Source organism: Xyrauchen texanus, chromosome 13 (assembly GCF_025860055.1).
Source record: "Xyrauchen texanus isolate HMW12.3.18 chromosome 13, RBS_HiC_50CHRs, whole genome shotgun sequence".
Lineage (NCBI taxonomy): Eukaryota > Metazoa > Chordata > Actinopteri > Cypriniformes > Catostomidae > Xyrauchen > Xyrauchen texanus.
Window position 1 is genome coordinate 35826281 of NC_068288.1, and position 11278 is coordinate 35837558.

Consider the following 11278-nt stretch of genomic DNA (forward strand, 5'->3'; position numbering starts at 1 on the left):
TCCCTGTTGAGAAACATTCTAGTAGTTTCTCTTGCTTTGCCATCCTGACATGTTCAATGAGTCTCCAGCTGTGGTGGCTGTTGATAGGTTGGCCACTTTGTTCAGCAGTAAAAAAAGAATGGATGTTCCGGGACTCTTTCTAGTGCATTGTTTGCACACCATGCTAGAGAGCAGCTGTAACTGTTGTAAGCAAGTGTTGCTGGTATGCAGGGTCAGTTTCACCATGCAGTATACACAATTAGTCTAAATTGTTATGTATAAATATGTACTCTAAACAGTATTAATGAACAGTTAAACCACACACAAATCTGTATACATTTCTACAATCATACATCTATATTGTATGTATCTGTATATACGCTCATTCATATATATATATATATATATATATATATATATATATATATATATATATATATATATATATATATATATATATTCGTTTGTACATCGATCAGCTAAAGCATTAAAACCACCTTCCTAAAATTGTGTAGGTCCCCCTTATGCCACCAAATCAGTGCCAACCTATTCTTTCAGGGGGAAAAGACCCTGCGGAGACCACACCTGCCCAGGAACGGGGAGGTAAGTGGCGAGATACATCACATGGGCCCCTCAGGTCACATGTGGAAAAAAATGGAGCGGTGGTAGATCCAGCCTCAAGGAGGGGGGAGTTGCTACAGCACGGCCCCATCCCTGAGAAAGAAGGTCCTTCCTCAGGGGAATTTGCCAGGGAGGGGCTGTTGCGAGGAGTATGAGGTCCGAGAACCAGGCCCGGGTGGGCCAGTAAGGAGCCACTAGGGTGACTTGCTCCTCATCCTCCCTAAACTTGCACAGCACCTGTGCAAGAAGGCTCACTGGGGGAAATGCATACTTGCGCAGCCCAGAGGGCCAGCTGTGTGCCAGCGCGTCTGCCCCAAGGGAAGCCTCTGTTCAGGCATACCAGAGTGGGCAATGGGAGGTTTCCTGGGAGGCGAACAGGTCTGCCTGGGCCATGCCGAATCATTCCCAAATCAGCTGAACCGACTGGGAGTGAAGCCTCCACTCTCCACCGGGCCAATGTTGTTGTGACAGCGCATCCGCCATCACAATGAGGGTGTGTGAGTGGCACACTGCGACTTGAGTCGTGGCTGGCTCCAAAGGAAGAGACAACGGGCAAGTCGAGCATACGCCACCTTGTGGCGGGAGAATACGCCGCCTTGGCATTTATGTATGCTACCGAGGTGGTGCTGTTTGACCTGACTAGGACATGTTTGTCTCAAACTAACGGGAGAAACTTCCGCAGGGCAAAAAATACTGGCCATTGCACACGTGCCCCAACCCGATCTGGAGGCGTCGGTCGTGACCAGGATGCATTGGGTCACCTGCTGCAGGGGCACTCCTGCCTGCAAAAAGCAGAGGTCTGTCTAGGGTATGAATGTTTGGCAGCAGGCGGGGGTGATTACCCGGTGCGTGCCGTGGCATCATGCTCGTCTCAGGACTCGAGTCTGAAGCCAGTGCTGAAGCAGTCTCATATGTCATCCTCGCCGCGGAGGATGCCATATGCCCCAGGAGCCTCTGGCCTGAAGGTGGCGAGGCAGTCGAGCACTGACTGTGCACGCTCGTTGGTGAGACATGCTAACATCGAGACTGAGTCTAACTCCATGCCGAGAAAAGAGATACTCTGAACCGGGGTGAGTTTGCTCTTTTCTCGGTTGACCTGAAGCCCCAAGCGGCTGAGGTGACTAAGCCCCTAACTCTCGGGAGTGGGCCAGTATGAGCCAGTCGTCGAGGTAATTGAGTATGCGGATGCCGGCTTCTCGGAGCAGGGCAAGAGCTGCCTCTGCGACTTCCGTGAAGACACGAGGGGACAGAGACATGCCGAAGGGCAGGACTTTGTACTGATACACCTGGCCATCGAACGCGAACCGTAGGAAGGGTCGTGTCGATTCAGAATTGAGACTTGACAGTACGTGTCCTTCAGGTCTACCGCTGCGAACCAATCTAGATGCCGAATGCAAGTTAGGATGTGTTTTTGCGTGAGCATTTTGAACGGGAGTTTGTACAAGGCCCGGTTGAAAACTCGCAAGTCCAAAATCGGTCACCTTTCTTGGGAACTATGAAGTAAGAGCTGTAGAAACCCTTCATAATCTCAGTTGGAGTGACATGCTATATCGCGTCTTTGAGTAGAAGAGTAGCGATTTCCGCACGCAGGGATTTAGCATGTTCGGCGTGTACTGCGGAGAAGCAGATGCCCGTGAATTGGGGCGGGGTGTGTCAAACTGAAATGCGTAACCGTGTCGGATGGTCCGGGCCAGCCAGCGTGACATGTTGGGAAGTGAAAGCCATGCATCCAAGCTCCTTGCTAGGGGCACCAAGTGGACGATTGTTTTTAACGTACCCGGCGGGGCTTCGCAGCAGGTAGTATGGCGTCGGGAGGCGCGAATGTGTCCCGAGGCTCTAGTGCTGAGAAAAGACTCGAAGCACTTACCTTGCTCCGCACTCCCGGCAGGGGGCAGGTTTGTGATTGAGGAGGAGGTCCTGTAGCGGTGTACTCTGGACTCTTCAGAACTGGCCAGCCAGGAAACAGTCGAGAGGCTGAGGGGGAGGGTCCGCATCCAGCTTGCCGGGACTGTTGAGCAGTGGCGGCAGAGTGCTGTGAGAACGGCATTTGTGGGGCAGGTGACCCAGAGACAAAGGAAATTGCTCTTTTATTGAGAATTTGGGTACCACAGCCCCGTGTAGGGGGTGCGGCAAATGAAATAAATCCAACAAAAGATTCTCCTCCCGGCCCTCTACTGGTCTGCAGTCTGCTTACCTACTCCGGAGCTAACGTCTTGGTCCCTGGGTCGATCACCTGGGAGCCTTACGGGTCCTCGAGGGGGTCCGTGAGGCGGGGGGCGTCGACTTCCTGCGGGGTGCTCGACGCGTGGGCTGAGAGCTGGACCCGGGTTGAGGCGGAGTAGGGCGTTTCTTTGCCGCAGGAGGACGCCCTCGGCGAGCAGACAGGGCATGGCCCATGGCGGCAGACTTGCGGCGGGGCAGAATATGTGAAATAGCCTCCACCTGTTTCCTCACTGCGGAGAACTGCTGGGTGAAGTCCTCGACGGTGTCGCCAGGGGCGTTGAGGAACCACACTTTGTCGGCCTCACGCATCTTGACCAAGTTCAGCCACAGATCACGTTCCTGGACCATGAGAGTGGCCATCGTCTGCCCGAGTGACTGCACTGTGACCTTCGTGGCTTTCAGGGGGCGAGGACGGTCATTGAGCGCAGTTCCTGCAACAAGTCGGGATCAGAGCTACCCCCGTGCAGATCTTTAAGTGCCATGGCCTGGTGGACTTGCAGGAGGGCCATGGCATGCAGGGCGGAAGCGCCGGAGGCTTTGGCCGTCAATGACGATGTTGTCCTACAGGCCTTGGAGGGGAGTACAGGGCGACCCCGCCAGGTGGTAGGGTTTTCGGGGCATAGGTGAAGCTCAACAGCCCTATCCACCTGAGGAATCGCCGTGTACCCATGGGCCACTCCACCGTCAAGTTTAGCGAGAGCGAATGAGCAAATGGTTTTGTGACGTGTGGAGAGGGGTGCTCTCCATGCAGACACCAGCTCATCATGCACCTCCGGGAAAAACGGGACCGGGGGAGGGCGCGGCTGTGAGCGGCCAGAGCCCCCAGGAACCAGTCATCCAACCGTGATGGCTGTGGGGAGGACGGAGGGATCCAGTTCAGCCCCACGCGGCGGTCCGGGCAAGCATATCGGACATCTGCGCGTCGGCCTCAGCCTGGGCATGCAGGCCCGAAGGCGGCAGCCCAGGGGACTCATCAGCGTCAGACGCCGCGCTCTCCGATGCAGCGGCGAGCTCATCCACCTCAAGCTCTAGAGGATAGGCAGACTTGCCTCGAGCATGGACTCAATCTTGTGGGAAGAAGGAGCAATGCGGGGCGGCTGGAGAGGCGTGCTTTCTGTTGAAAGCAAGCTGCGACCGCAACGTTGCCATGGTCATGGTCTCGCAGTGAGAACATGAACCATCCACAAACGCTGCCTTGGTGTGATCGCAACCCAGACACACGAGACAACGCCTGTGGCAGTCTGAAGCGGAGAGCACTCTACCACATCCAGGAACTACGCAGGGGTGGAAGGGCATCTTTATAAATATGCGTCCGAAAAGGACGTTCAACGCCAGCTGCGTATTTGCTCTTTTAGAGGAAATAATTATTTCAGAGAAAATCACTGTTTTATAACTCTTTTAAGTTTCTTGCACTGTCGAAGTGCCCAGGGGCAAACTGCACTGCCGTGCAGAGAAGGAGAAAGCTGCTGTAATGCACCGTCGAATCCAACAGGCATGCATCAGAGGAAAACAGGAACAGGTGTGTGACTCGCAGCTGACTGCAACACGACCATCGGCTCCGAAGAAGATTTCTGAATGAACTCAACGTATTTGCCCGCTTTTATACCCGTATGTCCGGGGCGGGGTATGCTAATACTGTCTGCCTAATTCCCATTGGCCTTTTTTCATAGATCATAGGCATATTCGGCACTCAAGAGAGACCCCTAGTGTCGCTTCTTCAACACACCGTCGAAGTGAGCGACAGACGGGGAACAGTGGGTTATTGTCTGTTCTTCCCTTCCTTAGCCATGAAGTGTCAACAAACTACTTAAAAGCAGCCATTAAAAGGCATTGGTGCCTTTATAAATAATTCAGCCACTTGACTGGATGCTAAATGAATGGAGATGATACTGACAGAAGGTTTTGGTTTCCAGGGAGTCCTTGAAGAGGGAGTGTTTGGAGGGTTAACATCACCTCCTCACAACAACACCCCACCCAACAGAGACAAAGAGAGAGGCTTAACTCCAACTGAGTCGATCTTCCCTCCTCTTTCACCTTCTCTTCCTCTGACTCTGTGAGAAATTGCTGAGGTTTTCCTCTTCCTTTCTATTTCGAAACAAAAAGGGGCATTTCTGTAAAGCAAATCCACCCCTCAGGAGTCTGTCTTGGGTCCGCTTCAGAATGCCACCATGGAGTTTGAGAGTCTGAGGGGGCCTAGAGTGGACAACAGGTGGAACAGTTCCAGGTTTTGTTTTTGTGTGTCAATAGCCTTGGGTCTGTTAAGTACAGAAATCAACAGAAATATCTTGTTGAGGGTAGTATTCTAGTGTTTTCTTATAGTTTCAAAACTGAGAAAGATGGAAGAAAGAAGGAAAAAAGGGAGATATAGAAAGTATCTATTGGAAGATTCTGAGATCCATATGTTAGACATTCAGATAGATTTTAGTGAATAAATTAAGTTATAGAGAAATAATGATCTCATTCAATGTTTGAACTACCTTCTATGTGGCTGAGATAGCTCTGATCAACCATTAAATTGGCTGATGTATGTAATTGGAGAAGATAGCCAAGCATGACCAATAACATGTTGCATATGGGCACAATCAAATACCCTAAAGTTGTGGTCAGACAGCTCAGTACACTTTATCCTAGATTAGACTTATCTGAATAACCAGTGCCATGGTGACGTTCTGAAACAGAATGTTCTGGTAACATTCTTTACTCTTTGAAATGTATTTGATTCGCAATTACTAAATACGGCCACATCCATTCTATGTTTGCGTTTAAAAAAACGCTAGGAAAGGTATAGGTTTATGCCGCTCATACGCACTACAATGGTGCTTTCCTCCACCAAAAATGGAGTGTTTCAAAAACGCTTTCCATTACCACATACTTTGGAAAATAATGATGTTAGGACACTGAAAACAGAGTTTTCAAACAAAAACAGATTAGTTTGGATGTGGCCTAAGGTTATTACTGTATTGAGTGATAAATGGATGGGCACTTGTTCTATTGTGAAGTTAAATCACAAGAGTGGATAGTGTCAACTGAATTTACAAACACCAAAATTCGATCAGTAACATTCAGACAGTACGAGAAGGGGTAAGAAAAACTCTGAAATTAATTATTTTCATATTGTTCATGTTAATATTTTTTTTATTTTAACATACTTGCTTTGATCTCACTATGTTTGTGTTAATGCCAGTGTGTCTCTCAGGTTTTTAAATGGATTTTGAAAAATAAAATAAAAAATGTATGTATGCCCACCTTATAATCAGCTTTGTCATGACATGCACTGATATTTTAGAAGAAACCAACAAGTAATCACCCAGATGTGTTGGTGCAGTAAAGTTTTTTGACTTAATATACTGTATATATATATATATATATATATATATATATATGTGAATAAAAAAAGGCAAGACTTCCTGTCTTCTTGAGAAGTAGCCTACCACTTGCCAGTAAAACATGTCATCCAACCCTGTTTACAAGCCACAGAAAAACAGCTTAGAATCCAAGACGTGAGTTATCTGGATTCTCTTGTCAGTGAGCTTACTAAAAATAAGAGCTTTTACATAAATATACCCCCTCCTGGGCTTATAAAACCTTGAAGCAAATGGATATGTGGTTGAATGGGCCATAGTGAGGTTGTCTCGAGAGTGTGTGTGCAACACCCAGCTGTTGTTATTTCTGTATCATTTCAATTGCAGCAGCTGTCAGGGGAACTTAGAGCTGTTAAAATCTAAATGAGCGCAGGAGCCAAGAGCTCTCTGCCTGACTGACAGGTCACAGACCTGGGAGATGGAGAGAAAGAAGAGTGCGCTAGGGAGATACATTTAGTTTGGACAGAAAGAAAGAAGTGAGAGAAAGGGGGGGTGAAACTGATTTAGAAAGAGCAAATTAATGACATGTCTACTGATATTTTGTCAGATATAATATCCTCTTGAACACTCAAACAATGGCTTTACCCTCATGTAGTGGTGGCGGTCTTAAAATGAATCATTGTGTAGACGAGTTAATTCATTTACAATTTAACAAAAATTCAACAATGTTTATTCCGATATTTATAGATACAGAACACCAGGTTTACCCTGATAGTGCTCACCACCATCACAGATATTTAAAAGAAAATTGGGTCAGGGTTGAATTTGAAATAAAGGTTTTTACTTAGCTCCTTTCCAGGAGGTGTGATTTTTCTAGTATATGCATTCACTTTTGAAACAGGTTTGTATTCATTCAAGGAAAAAACAAAGGAAGTCCAAAATCATAAATGTATGTCACACAAATCAAACACAAAAATACTAACAAAATATCCCCTGCCTTCAATAAAAACCAGCAGGGAAACAAAGCAATGCAAGTCCTTCTCTTTAGAAAGGTTACCCAACTAGGTCGTCGGGCTGTGCTATAGGCCTTCTCTGTCCCAGTAAATTAATTGTCCACAAAAAAAAACAAACAAAAAAAAACATTTCATTTGAACATCACATTGCCATTAAACAATGCCCTTTACAGGCTTTAAAGAGTGTTTATGCTGTTTGTCAATGCAGGTTTTATACCATACCATGCTAAAGCAGTGAGGCAGGAATATAGTACACTGGCGTCAGTGTTGTAACCAGTTTTGTTTTGAAAAAATGGTAGCGAAAATGCATTTCTAGGAACTCAATCTATATAACCTTATTATTTCCCATTAAATTTCACTGCTGTAAAGACAAAGGTCATTTTAAAGCTCTTTTTATTATTGTTATTACACTATCCTTAAATTTTTACTAAGGCCCTTACAAAAAATATAGTGTTAAAATGGTGCTAACATTGCCAGAATCAAGGTAGAAACCACCTAATAGGTTATGATGCTGTTCTGTTCTGTTCTGTCTAATCACTATGGTGATGCTCTACCAGAGAAAAACCTCATTTATCAATTTGCTTGGTCAGTTCATCACAGGGGGATGTCAGTCACCTGTGTGAGGGCCATGTGGGGTCCATCAATTTTTCCATCATCACCGCTACTCCATTTGCATCACTTGGCAGGCTTCAATCTGAACCCTGCATTAGTCTCATCTTCTCAGCACTATGTGCAATCGATTGTTCCACAGCGTTGTGATGATAAATTCATTGCATGCTGCGGGTCTTACTTTCTTGAGCTCACTACTCAACAGTGAAGGCTGTTGCTGTTACAAAGAAGAAAAATTGATTCTTCTGGGTCTCCATGGATTCTGGAACTTTAAATAATTTATGTGAGTTTTCATGTTTGAGCAGACAAACAGTATCTGTGATGAAAATAGAAATGGATGTTGATGTGTTCTCAAAACCAACCCTCATGCAACCATCACCCATTTTAGTGGTGAATGTCTATTTACCACACTCTCTGTCCGTCCATCCATCCATCCATCTATCCATCCATCCATCCATCCATCCATCCATCCAGTACATACATATTTCTCGACACAACTTTGGAGCAGCAAGGTAACTTAAGGGGGAATCCCACACCGGACGTGTTTGGCAGATGACATGTGCTATCTAAAATTAGAAAATTATATTATTTCTATGAAGGGACACACACCACTGCCACCCTCCGCATCTCTTGGAAGTGTCCAGCTACGACTCAGAAGGCTGCTCAAAATTCTATAGTGCCACAAAGCGGAACTCGCATAGTTTTCCATGAATTGTACCCAAATCAATAACAAAGGACATACAGTAGATAATTTATTCTAGCCATCACTGGATAATATATTGTGGATATGTATCTTCATATACCCCCCCCCCCAGCCACCAGGGCCCCACGAAGCATATTAGTAACCGTATAAAAGTTGTTTTTATTCAACATGGGGTGGGGGTGCCCTGCTATTTTAGAATCACATGACCAGCTGAAAACTAGCCTACTCGCTTAATCTCAGTAGCTTGATCATCTTGCCAATCAGCCTACTACATGATCGACCAGCCCACAACTTCACTGGCCCACCAGGAAAGTCTTGTTACTCCCAGTGGTGAATGGCGCCTCACACTGATTGTGAAACTATCTGCCAACTTTGAAGTTTATCCTCTCTGCTTGTCCAGGAACATAGACAGCAGGTTCTGCTGACTGTCTCATTAACACTGCAATGGCAGGTTGTTTGTTAGAGCAGTGGCTTGAGTTTATGTAATAGTTGGAGGAGGCCTCCTTCAAGGTGGAAGAAATCGGTTAATCTGTTCTTCTTAGGGGCATAGAGGGGACAGGGTGCTGGAACATGTTAAGATCTTCACTGAGGTCAGCGGTCCTTTGGACAAGGATAGAGTGTCCATTCAGCATGCCAGAGTTTATTTAGTACCAGGCAACAAGTTGTGATGAAATCTGAGCCCCTTGCAGATGGTGAGCTAACTTCCCTATCTCTTTTCAAAGCCAATCAGTCAGATAAGGACTGACTCTAGCATCCCTATGTAGCCACAAGTTGTGTTCCACAATGCCTCAATGAGCTTCCTGAATGGCAAGGTCATTGCTGAGCTGACAGTGTGCCATGCCATTTCTGCTTGCAATCACTGACTTAAACTTGGATTAACTTAAGGTTAATGAGAACCACTGGCTATGTAGCTCTCAAGCTGTTTACAATAATGCAACTGTTGGGTAACTTTGTTTTTTTATTGAAATTGGTGTTAGTGACCCATTATTGGTGATCCTGAACCTCTCAACCTTCTTGAAGGTGCTTTACACTTTTACTCCATATTTACATGATACTCAGTTCCTTGTATTGCCCTACTATTTCAAAGAGGGACCCTGCTCATTTCCTATCCACTCTTAAACCTATATGTCAATACTCTGAAGATCAAGTTTCTCAGGCCCTGCAGCTAAGTCTAGCTGATGACAGACCTGTTGGCAGTCTTGTTTGATGCTGAAAGTGGATCCCAGTGCCTCTCTGTGAGCTCCACATAGCAGGAATGTGAATGAGGAAGGGGATGAGCAAGTTGTGGTGTCTCTCTGATCCCCTTCATGAGTAACTTGAGAAGGCATGTATATTTTAAATGTTTCTGGGTTGCCATCTCTCCCTTTTACATTCCCCTTTTTCTTGATCTCTATCCATCCTTCATCAGTATCATAAATGACGAAAAATATGCAGATCACAGATGGTCTGCTGTAGCGACCCCTTATGGGAGCAGTTTAAAGAAAAAGTTGTCATAGCTCTTGATGAGAACACTTGACTTTTAATCTTTTGTTTCAGTTGTGTCTCCATGTAGTGATACTTCTGGATATATGCACAACCCACATTTCTGCAGAGAGCTCATTTAGATGATGAAGGAGAACTTGGATAGACGTTTCTCTCTGGCGGTTTGCAGTGCATGTTTACAGAGCATTTCAAAGAGTCAGATGAGAGCTAGTGAGTGCACTTAGGGGAAATTCGTAAAACCCTAAGCATATTAATCTCTCTACTTTGCACCTTGGACCATGATATATATTTTTTAGCAATAGCCTCACATTCTGTAAAAATAAAGAATGCCTTTTACATCGTAAATTTGTAAATGTTTACCCAAAACACAGCCTATGTCGCATCCAGTCAGAATCTGGTATCAGCTTTGATATAAGGCGACTTGCCTTTATCCAACAACACCTCAAATGATAATGCAAAGAACACATTTTTACAATTTAGTATTTACTGAACAATTCCATCCACCAAAAAAGTTGACCCTAACCTAAATAGCAATCCTGCGGTCCTCCTCCAAATCTAGATAAGAGAGAAAGGTTTTTGCACTGTAATAAACAATTCAGTATTTAATTCAGTATTTTTATAAACATATTTCAGCAAATAATCACTTGTAGGATGCCTTAAAGAAGCTGGTGATCCAGGCAGTCAGCAGAATTGGTCTCAAATGGGAAATGTCCTATATCATGGACATTTTCAGCCATTTACTGTGTGGCTAAACCTAACTGTTGTATATGAAATGTAATACCATATTAATATGTGCAGGATTTCTTTGTTGATTACTTGCTTAATACATTGGATATTACTACTAAATCTGTCATTTCAGGACAGAGGATGATCATTTCAGCACAGGACCCTCTGAAAGTGAAAGTGTTTATAATTCTTTATTGGCACTTCTCGTAATAATTTAAACTAAATACAGTGATAAATAAATGTCAGCTCTGAAAGATAGACCTGACAACTTCATCATGATATTTGGCAAGGAAAGGATTTATTTTCATTATTTGTTTCTACTAAATTTGTAACAAATGTAGTTTTTATGTTAATCAAAAAAAAAAACATTTTAAATGGACAAATAAGTATATTGGTATTTAATATTTAAAGTAGGACTTGAATGAGCCAATGTTACTATTTCAGGCTGGTTGGGATGATCAACGAAACAATATGTTGAAAAGGACACAGAGTGTCAGTTTTTATACTTTTTGGAGTCATCCACCTACAAATGGCTTATTATAGTTGTCTTTGTATATTAAGCCGGTATAGAAGAAATTATTATTATTATTATTTATTATTAATTAGGCTTCACCTCGTTA